The sequence below is a fragment of the Phyllobates terribilis genome, unplaced genomic scaffold (assembly GCF_046119375.1).
Source record: "Phyllobates terribilis strain yellow unplaced genomic scaffold, ASM4611937v1 Scaffold_1__5_contigs__length_1240528914, whole genome shotgun sequence".
Taxonomy (NCBI): domain Eukaryota; kingdom Metazoa; phylum Chordata; class Amphibia; order Anura; family Dendrobatidae; genus Phyllobates; species Phyllobates terribilis.
The window spans coordinates 499,712,360-499,727,912 of record NW_027362761.1 but is presented as its reverse complement, the minus strand read 5'-3'; positions in this window follow the sequence as shown (position 1 = coordinate 499,727,912).

The window sequence follows — 15,553 nt, the reverse complement described above, 5'->3', positions numbered from 1 at the left end:
AAATATTGAATGACACTGACTTTAAGAGACCATGCTCCCCTCTGATTATTGCTCTTGGACTAGCCCTCTCCTTTTCTGTTTTGGTGTGTGCTGTTGAAGGGAGAAGAATCAGGAAGTGAGGGAGACCTCGTTTGTGTCTGAGGTAACAGACAGGAAATTTGCCTATGTCCTGATAAGGAGAGATAATAAGAGGACCTAATGTTCTTTGGGGAAAAGATAACCAATCTTGCAATAGTCCAGTCTTTATCAGGACTGTGTCCAAAAGTAAAGAGCTGCATCACTCCTCCGCAACAGCTTCCCTGAAGATAGGTGACCTGCGATAACAGTGTCAGCCATCCCTTGTCATTGAGAGAGGAATAAGACTTGCCTGACTGGAAGAGAATAAGAGACCAAACCTACAGGAGAAAGAACTCAAGCATAACTCATCCGGCTTGGCTGCAGAAGCACCAAGCAGAAGCTGCCTGCCTATTCTTCAACTTCACAATTGTGAGTGAAACACCAGTACCATACTGTGAGGGTGTAGCTCACTTTTCTCTTTACTTAGGATGCTGTAGCAGCGTGGCCCAATTAGCGGAAAAGCCATATGGTGAATTAGCCGACAGTAGTTTGTAAGCCTGATTTATACTGTTTGTATTGTACTGTCATTGCCATAGCTGGAGCATAGTTTTGTAACCCGCTTCAGCTATTTCTCCTTATATCATTCTCCCCCAAACGCAATTACTAACATAATCATCTTAATCCTCCGGATAGGGCATCAATGAAAAAGTAGTGGACAACTTCTTTAAGTCCTGACAGGACTACAGAAAGAAACAATGGCCAAAAAATCCAGAGGTTTGACGCCAGGCCTACAGAATATCCTGTTAGAAACAGGCTGATTTTTTTTTTTATGTCACGGAAGCAGAAACAAATTGTGTTTTATAACTCTGACATCTCAATAAATTCAAGAGAATATTCAAAATTGAGACAATTGGCTCTATCTATTCTTCAGAGTAACAGTTATATAGCTATTTTAAATGTTACCAATATTTATCTGCACATTCCAATCCTTGAGTTACCCGACATTTGGGAAAAATGCTGTGGAACCCCAGGAGTCCGGTAGCCACAGTTGCATTGCCTCCCTCACGAGGGGTGATGCCATGCCTGGAAGCAAGGAAGGGTCCCCTAATCAGGTTTAATAGCAAACAACACTTTCCTGGCTCCAGACCCGGAAGGAGAGATCCTCCCCTTAGCAACTGGAATCTGGAGGCGGGGTCAGTAAGAGTTAGTTGAGAGGAGTTGAAGACAGGACAGCGACGAGGAAGGACCTGGGGAGTGGAGCTGTAAGTCAGCTCTCCCAGAAGGAAGCGAAGAAGAACCGGATACCGGAGTCTGAGGTTGTTGGGCACTGAAGGCCCAGCAGCAGAAACCGGAGGGCAGGAGACTGCAGGTCTCCTGGCCCCATCAGACGCCCGGAGGCTCAGCAGCACCATAGGGCCCAGCACTGCCACGTGGGAGCAACACATAGGTAAGGCACGAGCTGCTTGCCACACGGGTGAGGAACAGACGTTTTACCCAGGGCCGCAGCATAGCTACAAGTAGCAGGGCCAAAGAGATTAGCGCAGAGGGAAGACCTACAACTTTACCTGGCGAGGTGGATCCCCAACTTGCTTCCAGGCCGCCCGGACCTCTACTACCCGCTAGTACCCGTGCCCCTGTCTGCTTAACCACCGCAAGTAAAGATAAGAGGAAACCGCCATTAAGTTGTGGACTGGTCATTATCTGCTCCATCACCTGCATTACACCGCACCAACCACATCTACCCTATAGTATCACTACATCCTGCCCTGGAGCTAAGCTCTGCCTGTGGAGAGCTGAACCAACTCTGCTGCGTCACCATCAGCTCCAGAGGTTGTGCACCGCAGCGGCGGCTCCATATAGCCGCATACCACAGGTGGCGTCACGAACATTATATATAAAAACTTTATTCCCCTATTACTCTAACCCTCTTTTATTGACCGCCCTGGGTCACGAACCAGGTCACTGCCACTGTGACATCCCCCAGCATCGACCGGCCCGGATACCAAGTACCCCACAGCCCAGGGGGCGCGTCAACTTGGCGTCACGAACAGGATTCACGAAGCCCGGTATAACCAGGTACTGTGTGCCATAGACTTTACTGAACTGTGTCATCACGTCATTTACCGTCAGCCGAGGGGAAGCAGGAGGCCCCGATCCGGAACCGCCGGGTAAGCGATCCCTCCCACCTGCAGAGCAGCATACTGGTACGTCAACAGAAACCCAGGACCTGGCTGAGGTTCACTAGGGGGGAGGAAGATGCCCAATCTGGGAGAAGATTCAGCCGCAGGCGCTGCCGCTGCCACTGTAATGCCGTTATCAATGCCATATATACCAGGGGTGGGGTGGTTGCCCCAGTACTCAGGGGAGTCGCACACCCTGACCGACTTTGAGGAGAGACTGCGCAGTTTGTTTAAAGTGTACCCCCTGTCTGAGGAGCCAAAAGTCAGCATCCTCATAGGCCAGCTAATCGGTACAGCCCAGAGAGTGGTGAAGTCCTGGCCGGGCAGGGACAAAGGCACTGTTAAGGAAATACTGGCCCGGTTGAAAGATACCTTTGACACCCGCACAGCAGCAGAAATTAAAATGAAGTTCTACGGGTGCAAACAAAGGGTGCAGGACAGTGTACGGGACTATGCTCTAAACCTGCAGGAGGCGCTGCGGACCATTAAACAGGTAGACCCCGACAGTGTGTGAGACAAGGACAGATTGCTAACTGAGCAGTTTATTGAGGGGCTCCTGTCTAACGCTCACCGGACACAGTTGCGCATTATGGCTCTGCAAAACCCTGATCTGGACTTTGCGCAATTTAAAGACCGAGCCATCCGGGTGCTACGAGAACTAACCCCAGGTGGCACTGCATCCCTCCGGCGCCCAGCTATCACATACCACCAGGAGGTGGCGTCCTTTTCCCCGCCACCTGTGGAGGCTGACGCGCAGACCCTAGATAGTGACCCGTCTGCAGACCTACGCCTTCAGGTCCAGGAGCTGACCAAAAGTGTGGCTACACTGACCAAAACCATGCAGGCCATGCAAGTGTCTCCAAAGGAAAAGATCCAGCTGGCTTCCAGTTCAGATGACGTCCCGTGGCGACGACAGAGAAGAATTCCATCGACCAAAGGAGGGACAGCGATCGCTATGACCAGAACGGACAACCCATCTGCCGCCGCTGTCAAAAGGCGGGGCACTTCGCAAGATTCTGTGATTTAAAACGAGCAACCCCTGGGGCAGAGGGCCATCCCCCTGGAGTAAGACGACCAGGCCAACAAAGCTGGCGAGACAAGAACGTGGGAGGACGACCGGTCCTACCTGTCATGCTTGATGGCATCCCGATGAACACGTTGCTGGACACTGGTTCCCAGGTGACAACGATGCCATATATCCTTATCAAACGATACTGGACTGATTCAGACATTACCCGCAGTCCAGATGAACATCTTAACATCTATGCCAGCAATGGTCAGCCCTTGCCTCAGGTGGAGTATAAAGAGGTGACCATAAAAGTTGGCCGAGTAGAATTGCCAGTACAAGGAATGATTTTTGTTGATATTGATCGCTGGGAAAGTCATCCTATGAAAACCTTAGGCACCAATGTGATAGAAAATTGTCTTGGAGAAATTATTCTTTTGTTGCAACAGGTCGCAGAGACTGCCAGTTCCAGTCAGCAGCAAGTTCTGCAGAAGGAACTCAGAGCCCTGATGAAAAGACAACAGGTAGAGCTGTCTGGTGGAGAAGTTGGCTGTGTCAGCATGAGTGATCCATTCCCCAATGCAATGCCTCCTAGGAGTGAAATGTTAATATGGTGTCGGGCAGCAATAGGTCTCAGGAGTCAAGATTATCAGGCCCTGGTAGAACCTGTGTACTCTGATAGTAGGCCCACCATCTTGACAGCCAGGGGTGTAGTCGATGTCCGCAAGGGGAGAGTACCGATACGCATCCTGAATTGTGGGGAGAAAGAAGTCCATTTACCCCAGTATGCTACCCTTGCTAAGATATTCACTGTCAGTAACAACGCAATAAAGGCAGTGGAACCCTTGCCTCCATCCAAACAGGCGAAGGATAATGACTCCAAGGGGCAGATGGAGGATTGGTGTCAGAAGCTACAAGTAGGTACTGACTCCACCCCCTTGCACCAAAAGCATGGAGTATACCGGGTGGTCCAAGAATATGAGCGAGTCTTTAGCAGACACCCACTAGACTTTGGCAGGTAAAAGGGGTCCAACATCATATCCCCACAGGAGATCATCCGCCCATTAAAGAGAGGTACCGGCCTGTACCCCCAGCTCACTATCAATGTGCCAAAGGAATGTTACGGGAGATGAAGGAGGCTGGGGTGATCAGAGATAGTTGTAGCCCCTGGGCAGCTCCATTAGTTCTCGTTAGAGAGAAGGATGGTACAATGAGGATGCCTGTTGATTACAGGCAGATTAACCACATTACACATAAGGACGCCTACCCATTACCCAGAATTGAGGAATCATTAGCTGCACTAAGGTCCGCTAACTATTTCTCCACTTTGGATCTCACCAGTGGGTATTGGCAGGTTCCCGTGGCAGAGGCGGACAGAGAAAAGACCGCGTTTACAACACCAATGGGCCTCAGTGAGTTAAACTGCATGACATTGGGCTCTGCAACACCCCGGGAACTTTCCAGCGGTTAACTGAGTGTTTCCTAGGACACAAAAACTTCAAAACCGTCCTGCTGTACCTAGACGACGTAATCGTCTACTCAAAGACATATGAAGACCACCTGGAGCACCTGGCCGAGGTGTTCGAAGCCCTATCTGGTTATGGCCTGAAGGTAAAGCCGTCCAAGTGCCACCTGTTGAAGCCCAAGGTGCAGTACCTAGGTCACGTGGTAAGCGCCGAAGATGTAGCACCAGACCCTGAAAAAGTCACTGTGATCAAGGACTGGCCAAGACCCTCCACTATCAAAGAAGTGCGGCAGTTCCTAGGGCTGGTAGGCTACTACAGGAGATCCATCAAGGGTTTCACCAAGATAGCGGCACCCATGGAGGACCTCCTAGTGGGCCAGTCTAAGAAGGCCAAGAACCCGAATCCTCCGTTCAAGTGGAGTAAAACAGAAGAAGAATCCTTCACTCGACTGAAAGTGGCTCTTATGGGAGATGAAGTCCTAGCCTACCCCGACTATGGCCAACCCTTTATATGTGGCGCCCCTGAGGGTTCAGTTGCCACAGAGGTACTGCACCTCACCCAGAGGTGTGGTGTCTCCCTTCACTCAGGTAAGGAGGGAGTGCTGCATGGAACACCAAACACCTACATCCAACACTACACTACCCCGGGCCGGCTGGAGGGGCAACATGCAGAGCGCAGCTGCTGAGCCCTGACCCTGGCTGGGGTGAGGGGAACCCAAAGTTAGGGGGAACCAGTAGTGGGTGTGGGTGGAGGAAGTAGTTCATGGGAGCACTCATACAGTAAAGATATAAAATAGGGAATCCATCTTAGGGTGGCAGTCGAGTCTAGTAGTTGGAGAACAGTTTGGGAGCAGAGTCTCTCTAGGAGCTCTGCTCCACTTCAAGGGCCCAGGACTGAGGCCCAGGAGGGGAGCAGGGAGTAGACTCCGATCTACAGAAGGGATTCTAGGGGATACGGCGAGTGCAGGAAAAAAGTAAGCTGCTGGAGAAACTAGCCGCCCGCCGGAAAGTGAGACCGGATGCCAGCAGCCGCACACCAGCCCCGGCGGAGCTCGCAGGAAACCAGGAGGCCATGTGGAACACAGGAGCAGGTAGGGGAGAATCCCCAGCCCCGGGCGCTGCCAGCGCCGACCTGCTCCTGAGCCTCCTGCCCCAGCCCCCGCCATATGCTGCCGCACTCTGGCCGGAACCGATATGCAGCCCGGAACCTCCACCCCCGGGTGCGGAACCCGAAAACCCCCCACCAAGGGCCTTCCCGGAACCCCCGCCTCTGAGCGCTGCACCGGAGGGTCCCCCATACGGCGTCCTACCAGAACCTCAAATCCCGGGCGCTGAAGCTGCGGGCCTGCTACTGGGAGCCCTCCTGCCACCTCCGCCTCCGACGCTGGAATGGATTTATGGCGCGCCGGTCTTTGACTGGTCCACCCGCTTTGAGGATCAGCAGCCGTGCCCTCTCCTCCCAATACCAGCGCCCCCGTTTGCCTGCCCCAGCAGAGAGGAGTTATGCTGGGACAACCAGGTGGGAATCTGATGGGGTTCTCCCAGGAGACCGAGGCCGCCGCCCATCAGAGGAAGGAATTCTGCCGGCGGAAGCTCCAGCAATTAGAGAGGGAGCGAAGCACGCGGGAAGCGCTCAGTGAACGCCTGGAGGCCCGTGACAAGGCTGCCAAGGCGCAGGTCCGCCAGGCGGAGACAGCCAACCTCAGCCCCCGTGAGGAAGGCCTCATAGTCAAGTTTAACCTCAAGGCTGGGTGGGGCTTCATCCGTAGTCCCGAGTTCAACAGGAACATTTTCATCAACCGGCGGGATGTGGAGCCTGAGCTGGAGGAAGGCCATCCCGACCGGAACCTGTATCCGGGAGACCGAGTCACATTCACCCGGCACCATGGTGAGCGTGGCTGGTATGCCCTGCAAGTGTACCATGCCAACAAGGACGCACCGCTGCAGGAAGTCCCTCGTGACCCGGCTGGGTCAGGGAAAAACGAAGAATACCCCAGGAGGGGTCCCCAGTACTAGGCATAGTACTGGGACTGTAAAACTGAATATAGTCACCCGTCCGGGTGCTGAGTTTATCATGTTGTTGTTATAATATGTTTCCTTAGGTACCTGTAAGGGTATAGAGACAATAGGGAAGAGCACAGTGATCTCCCTACAAACTTTCCATTGTAAATAAGTTTAGCACTTCTTAAAGTGCACCCTATTGGTTTTATAAGTGCAATCCTTACCTCAGAACAAAAACCCGTTTGGTGTGGCGGAAGACGGGGTCCAGTATCTGGATCATTTATGCCCTGCAGCCACGCCCAGGGCCTACGTTGAGGGTTTGCGGACGGGTCCCTCATTCTGCTGCTGTTGCACCCTGGTGCAGAAACTCTCTTGAAAATGTTTTACAAACACCTACATCCAACACTACACTACTCCAGGCCGGCTGGAGAGGCAGCATGCAGAGCGCAGCTGCTGAGCCCTGACCCTGGCTGGGGTGGGGGGAACCCAAAGTTAAGGGGAACCAGTAGTGGGTGTGGGTGGAGGAAGTAGTTAATTGGAGCACTCATACAGTAAAGATATAAAATAGGGAAGCCATCTTAGGGTGACAGTCGAGTCTAGTAGTTGGAGAACAATTTGGGAGCAGAGTCTCTCTAGGCGCTCTGCTCCACTTCAAGGGCCAAGGACTGAGGCCCAGGAGGGGAGCAGGGAGAAGACTCCGATCTACAGAAGGGATCCTAGAGGGTACGGAGAGTGCAGGCGGCACCCGTACACCCCGAACCTGCCTGGTGTCAGGTGGATCTAGGCCACAAGAAGGGGACCGGCCCCTGGCCCAGTCGTGCAGCTTCAAGCCTCGGCTGGAAACACCGGAGGCTTCTGACTTCTACAGCAGGATCCAAACTCTCACTTCTATCCAAAAGTAAGGTCGAGCAGGTCTGAGCAACTCCGACGGACAGGGGGGACCTCGCAGCACCCGAATAGGATTCACAGTGAGAAGCGCAGGGCAGGAGGGAGTAAAGACCCAGCGTGAAGTCGGTCTAGGAAGGTACATATGAAAGTGGGGTTCTGCCAGGTACACCCGAGCTGCCTGAGGAAGGACTGAACCCCTGCCCGGTGAACGCAGTGCGACGCTGGAGGATTGCACCAGTACTGTGCACCTGAGGAACTAGAACGGAACTGTGAGTAAACTCGGATGACTGCACTTAACTGCCTACGCTCCTTCATTTCGCTAGTACCTTTTCCCTCCCTGCACTACAACGCCCAGCGCACCTCCTCCATTTTCTCCTACACTGCCCTGAGGCCTGCTCCACCTGTGGGGAGCCATCCCATCTTGAGCTGCCCTATCATCTGCCTCAGAGGACTGTTGCAGCGCTGGTGATCCTCACCAGACACCACAGGTGGCGTCACGAATAATTCCAAAACCCCAAATAATGGAAGTTTCCCCATTTCACTGACCGCCCTGGGTCACGGACCGGGCCAGCCACCGTGATATCCCTTGCAAGCAGCCAGAGGCCCGGCTGCCAAGTACCTGGGGGGGTGCTGTCCCAGGTACAGCAAGGCAGAGAGAGAGTGATTGCCTACGCCAGCAGGAAGCTCCGTCCCACGGAAAGGAACCCCGACAACTATAGTTGCTTCAAGTTGGAGTTTTTAGCCATAGTCTAGGCTGTAACAGAGCGCTTCAAACACTACCTCGCCTCATCCAGATTTACAGTCTTCACAGATAACAACCCGCTGACACACCTGGAGACTGCGAAGCTTGGTGCCCTAGAACAACGATGGATGGCTCGACTGTCTAACTACGAGTTTACCATCAAGTATCGGGCGGGGCATAAAAACGCTAATGCTGATGCGCTGTCCAGGATGCCCAACTTGACAGATGGGGGAGAAGACCCGGAAGAGCTGGAGGAGATACAGATACCCACTTTCCATCGTCACGGGGTGACCCAGTGCTCCCACTGTGTGAGGAACAAGTGCTCCGCCAACAGAGAGGCCACGTTTAACCCATTGCCCCAACATGGATGGGCAGAGGCGCAGGATAGTGACCCGGCTGTCCACCTAGTCAAAGAGTTGCTGACACAAGCTGACTCACACCCTGATCCAGATGCTCCACCGGAGACCCAACAGTTGTGGAAGGAGAAGGGCAAGCTGTTCATCTACGAGTGAAAGCTGTGTCAGAGAAGCATCAACTCCCGAGCACACAAACTGGTCTGGCAGGTGGTAGTCCCGAGGCGGGATGCGCCAATGGCCTTAGAAGCGTACCACGATGAAGCAGGACACTTCAGGTGGAAGAAGTTGGAAGCCCTGTTACGTGAGCGATTCTACTGGGCTGGCATGAGGAAAGCAATCGAGAGATGGTGTCGAGAATGTGGTCCATGCAACCTGAGACGGAAGGACCGTGACAGCCAGAGGGCTCCCCTGCAGCCCATAATCACCAAACAACCACTTGAACTGGTAGCCTTGGAACATGTGAAGCTAGCTCCAAGCCGGTCAGGCTATGTCTACGCTCTCACCATAGTAGACGACTACTCCCGATTCCTGGTAGTAGTGCCAGTGAAAGATCAGATGGCTCAGATGGCAGCCAAAGCATTTCAACAACACTTTTGTCGCCCGCACGGTTACCCTGAACGAGTGCTCACCGACCAAGGCCCAGCCTTTGAAGCAGAAGTGTTCCAAGAATTCTGTAACTTGTACGGCTGCAAGAAAATAAGGACAATGCTGTATCATCCCCAGACCAACTGGTTGTGCAAGAAGATGAACCAGGTGGTGATATACCTGTTGAAGACGTTGCCCCTTGAAGTACGTAGCCTGTGGCCAGGGAGGTTACCAGATTTGGTGAACCTATATAAGCACATCCCGGTTAACTCCACTAACTGTACACCCGCCTACCTGATGAGAGCAAGACCTGGCAAGTTACCCATTGACTTAGACATGGGAGTTTTAACACCTGAGACGACATCACCAGATGCAGACTGGGATACGGAGCGGCAGCAACAATACCGCAAGGTGCAAGAATGTGTGGAGAGAAGTTTGTCCCAGGCGAGACAGAGACAGGAGAAAACTTACAATCAGCACGCGCCTGCAGTTCCCTTGTCACCTGGAGAACAAGTACTCAAAAGGAAGAGACGAGTCCACAAATTAGATGACCAGTGGGAGGTTGAGCCACACACCGTCTTACCTTCAAATTTCGATAACACCAAGGTGTGCCTCATCAGTAAAGATGGAGGGGAAACTTTAGCGGCAGTCTCAAGAGACCACTTGAAGATATGCCCTGATCAATTGAAACACAAAGAAGAAGACCAAGACAGCCCCCAGCACACAGAAAAGGTGGAAGAAATGGTTCAAACCATCCTTGGAGAATTTCCCCGGTCTTGGACGCAGGTGAACCAATCAATCGTGCTACCTGTCCTGACCTTTCTCCAAGCGGCCTCACCAGAAGCTGCAGAGGCTCCACAACATCTGGAAGACCAATTGGCCCCAGAAACATATGCTTCATCAGCAGCCGATCAGGAGAATCTACCCTCTGCTAGGGGTGAACCTATCATACCCATGGTGAGTCAAAGAGTTTGTAGAAGACTACCAAGTCTACCAGTGTTACCTCAGACTAACCGTAGGGTAGTCCACACTGAGCCCACCACACCAGCAGTAAACACTAGAGACCAGGGTAGGTCAGTGACAACAAATGTACTGCGTAGATCAACCCGTAGTACTAAAGGTCAGCTCCCTGCCCGCTGGAGGAATTAAAGTGTAAGAGAATAAAAATGTAAAGTATATAGTTGTTAAACTTATGGACAATTGGACCACAGGACTAGGTGTGGTCAGGACAATGTTGAATATAGTTAATAATTGGCCTTGAAAATAAACCGCAGGCGTGGCCGAAAACCAGGCCCATTGACAGAGTGCCCTGAAGCCACGCCCAGGGACGATACACTAAGTGGGTTGAAGCGGTTCCCACCAACCAAGCTTAAGGTATCCGGACAAAAGACAATTCCCGGATAGTGGCATAAAGACTAAGCGCCGCAATGACTACTCTCAATTCTAGTTTGGTTTTTGTGATTTTTGCTTTTTGAGATTTTGTAAACTATTTGTAATGAGAATTCTTATTGTTGTTAATTGTTAATTCTTAAGGTATCCTCAGTCCGGGAGTACTGAGTTTAACTAGGGGGGAATGTGGCACCCCAGGGGTCCGGTTGCCACAGTGGCATTGCCTCCCTCAAAAGGGGTGATGCCATGCCTGGAAGCAAGGAGGGGTCCCCTAATCAGGTTTACCAGCAAACAACACTTTCCTGGCTCCAGACCAGGAAGGGGAGCTCCTCCCCTTAGCAACTGGAATCTGGAGGCGGGGTCAGTAAGAGTTAGTTGAGAGGAGTTGAAGACAGGACAGGGACGAGGAAGGACCTGGGGAGTGGAGCTGTAAGCCAGCTCACCCCAGAGGGGAGTGCGGAAGAACCGAACACCGGAGTCCGAGGCTGTGGGGCACTGAAGGCCCAGCAGCAGAAACTGGAGGGCAGGAGACTGCAGGTCTCCTGACCCCATCAGACGCCCGGAGGCTCAGCAGCACCATAGGGCCCAGCACCGCCACGTGGGAGCGACACATAGGGAAGGCCCGAGCTGCCTGCTATACGGGTGAGGAACAGACGTTTTACTCAGGGACGAGGGCCGCAGCATAGCTACAAGCAGCAGGGCCAAAGAGATTAGCGCAGAGGGAAGGCCTACAACTTTACCTGGCGAGGTGGATCCCCAACTTGCTTCCAGGCCGCCCGGACCTCTACTACCCGCTAGTACCCGTGCCCCAGTCTGCTTAACAACCTCAAGTAAAGATAAGAGGAAACCGCCATTAAGTTATGGACTGGTCATTATCTACGCGATCACCTGCATTACACCGTACCAACCACATCTATCCTATAGTTTCACTACATCCTGCCCTGGAGCTAAGCTCTGCCTGTGGAGAGCTGAACCAACTCTGCTGCGTCACACCATCAGCTCCAGAGGATCTGCACCACAGCGGCGGCTCCATATAGCCGCATACCACAGGTGACATCACGAACATTGTATATAAAAACTTTATTCCCCTATTACTCTAACCCGCTTTTATTGACCATCCTGGGTCACGGACCGGGACACTGCCACTGTAACATACCCCAGCATCGACCGGCCCGGCTACCGAGTACCCCACGGCCCAGTGGGCGCGTCAATGCCATCTAGTCTCAAGTCAGTCGCCTTCATTTTCAATTCGAATGCCTGCCCTTCGGGATTACAACAGCACTCAGAGTATTTACGAAAATATTGGTGGTCCTTGCAGCAGCTCTAATCCCAAATCTTGACAACTAGTTGGTGATGGCATCATACCAACAAAACCTTATTCTTCATTTATAGCTAATTCTGGATATCTAGACCAGAAATGTTTTTTTTTATCAATGCGAAGAAATTACTACTTCTGTCTATCTCTTTTTGGTTTATTTTTTGGAGTGATCAGAAGTTCTTCTTCCACTCCACAGTAAACTCTCCCTCCCCCAGGAATAGATGTCTCTCCCCATATACCTGGGGTAGGATGGGAAGAGAACAATTCAGGGACGGTGGCCTTCATTTTTTTACAAGCAGGGCAAAAATGTGCCCTATTTTTACAGACTGTCCTGTAATTTCTGGATGGTTGGCTGTCCAGATTGGCAGATGTGAAGGGAGCCTGTTGCCTAGAGATCTCATGGGATCTGGTAGAGAACTTGTGCTGTGGCTTTAGAATTCGGTGTCTGCGCATAGAATTGCCATGGTCATGCTTGGGCTTAATGGTTAGTTTGTGGCTGTCCTGAAAGCTTATATAAGGGAGGGCTGAATATGTGTAAATTTGGATCCCATTCTTTCCACAGGTCCTGGAGACACAGATGATTTTGGTGAGTCCTGCACATGAGTCCTCCCACAATCATATTACACAAGGGAAGCATGTTTACTGCAGGAGAGTAAATGACTTTCTACAGCTGTCAGTAATAGAGGGGGGTCCTGTTTTGGATAATAAACCAACTTGATCACAGCTGTTCCAAATTCAAACAAAGTTAATTTATTACGATAAGAGCTCGATCACACGACTGTATAACACGGCCGAGAACTATCCGATGTTTTATTAGATAGCACTAGGCCCAATGTTACAATATGGGGCAGTGCAGATCTACAATTTTTTTCTTATGCTTCGGGTATGTGCACACGATCAGTGTTCACTGCGGATTGGACGCAGCGCAAGTGCGCTGTGTGCAATCCGCAGTGGCCAGATGTTAGAGCATAGTGGATGGGATTTATACAAATCCCATGTCCACTATGCGTCTGCTGCTCACCCGCGGAAACTGACATGTGGCGCTTCTTTCCAGACCGCAGCATGTCAATTTCTCCTGAGGGTCCGCATGCAGGCTTTCCCCATAGACCTAATCTCTATGGGGAAAGTCTGAATGTGAGAAAAAAAAAAAAGAGGCCGGCGCTCATTTTCATATGAGCGGAAGCCAGAGGTGGCTTCTCCGCAGCCATAGGGCCGCAGCCGGCTCCGGATAGTCTGCACATACCCTTATTTGGCATGAGAGAAAAAAAGCAGTATGCTGGGAATGCACCAGATCACACACACCCTTACAAGTCTATGGGGATGTGTAAAATATCAGACTGCGCTCGGATGTCATCCCGTGGACACAGAAAATGGAGAAGATTGAGAAATTAAGTTCTCCGTCTTCTCCGCACCTGTGATACGAGAGAATCGGATCACACTAAGATAACACTCGGCTCAAACTCTGATAGAGTTTGAGCCGAGTTACATCAGCATAATCTGCCGTATTCTCTAGCATGAGAGAATCGACAACGGTGTGAGCGAGCCTTTTAGTGACAGAGTAATGCACTTACATGTAATGAATGAGCGCAGCACTAACCATCAGATAAGAAACAAATTATCTAAGGCTATGTGCCCACGATGCAGAAATGAAGCAGAAAATTTCTGCAGCATTTCTGCATCTCCCTGGCAGAAAAAAACGCATGCAGATTGTGCATGCGTTTTTCCTGCAGAATACATGCGGATCCACATGCGGGTTCACATGCGTTTCCGCATGCAGATTGACAAGCGCTTTCCAGGCGATAGCATCACTTGGAAAGTGCTTGACAACTAGGTCACACTGTATAAATCCATGCAAACAGCATGGATTTATACAGTGTGAACCGTAAAAATTAAAACAAATAAAGCTATACTCACCCCCGAGGCCCCGGCGTGGCTGCAGCGCTGCTTCCTGGCTGGTTCCCGGCTGCCGGCATATCGCGAGACACAGCGGTGAAGGGCCTGCGGTCACATGACTGTGACGTCACCGAAGGTCCTTCAGCGCTGCTGGCATTCAGAGAGAAGACGCCGGACAGGTGAGTATAAACTTTATTTGTTATTTTATTCTTTTTTTACAGGTACAATGGTACCCAGGTCTGGATGAGAGTCTCCTCTCCTCCAGAACTGGGTACCATCCGCACATAGAGACGCATAGAAGCCGCTTGTAAAAATGTACAGTCGCGGTTTCTGTGCGTCTCAATGCAAGTCAATGGCGGGAGTTCCGCTGCACTTCCGCAAAATTAAATGACATGCTGCGGATTTTTGTACGCAGCATAAACGCTGCGGAAAAATCCGCAGCATGTGCATAGAACATGCGGAATCCCCTTGGGGACCATGGGGTGCGGATTACCTAGCGTTTTACAAGCGTTTCCGCTGCGGAAATTCCGCAGCGTAAACGCTTGAAAAACGCTACGTGGGCACACAGCCTAAGGCTATGTGCCCACGATGCAGAAATGCTCCGGATTTTTCCTGAGCGTTTCTGCATCTCCCTGGCAGAAAAAATGCATGCGGATTTTACATGCGTTTTTCCTGCCAGGGACAAGCGTAAGTGAAGCGGTCATCACATGCATTTCCGCATGCGGGTTGTCAAGCGCTTTCCAAGCGATTTTAGCATCACTTGGAAAATGCTTGACAACCGGCATGGATTTATATAGTATGACCAAGTTAATAGTTGAAAAAAAGATTAAAAATGGTAAAAAATTTAAAAAAAAACATTATACTTACCTTCTGATGGCCCCCTGTCTTTTCACCGCTGCGTCCGGACTCTTGCACGGCTCGCGGTGGTGTGAAAGGACCTTCCATGACATCATTTAGTAATGTGACAGGTCACACGACCGCTGACGTCGGCGGTCGTGTGACTAAATGACGTCATGGCAGGTCCTTTTAGACCATCGCGAGCCGTACAACAGACCGGATGCAGCGGAGAAAAGACCGGGGGCCATCAGAAGGTAAGTATAATGTATTTTTTTATTTTAATTCTTTTTTTTTTTTTTTTACAGGTACCATGGTACCCGGGTCTGGAGGAGAGTCTCCTCTTCAGCAGACCCGCTTACCATCCGCACATTGAATCGCTTAATATCTGCATGTGCACATGTAGTCATGCAGATATTAAGCGATTCAATGCAAGTCAAGGCGACGAAAACGCCGCGGTTACGCAAAATCATTGGTAGTGCTGCGGATTTTTTCGCAATGATAATCCGCAGCGGAAATTTCCGCAGCATGTGCACAGCACATGCGGATTATCATTGGGGAACATTGCAGACCTTCTACCAAGCGTTTTTTTAAGCGTTTCTGCAGCGGAATTACCGCTGCGAAACGCTTAAAAAACGCATAGTGGGCACACAGCCTACTACTAAAATGCCAACTGGCCACCTCCTGAGGGACACCATCAAGAATGTTTGTGAAGTGACCAGATAAAGTCCATTATCATCCTTTAGCTTGGTTCAGTTGGGCGCGGCTCTTCTTTAGCACATGATGTTAACGAAGGAGTCACAAAAGCATTTTTTTTAGTAAGCAGATATTCTATTTCT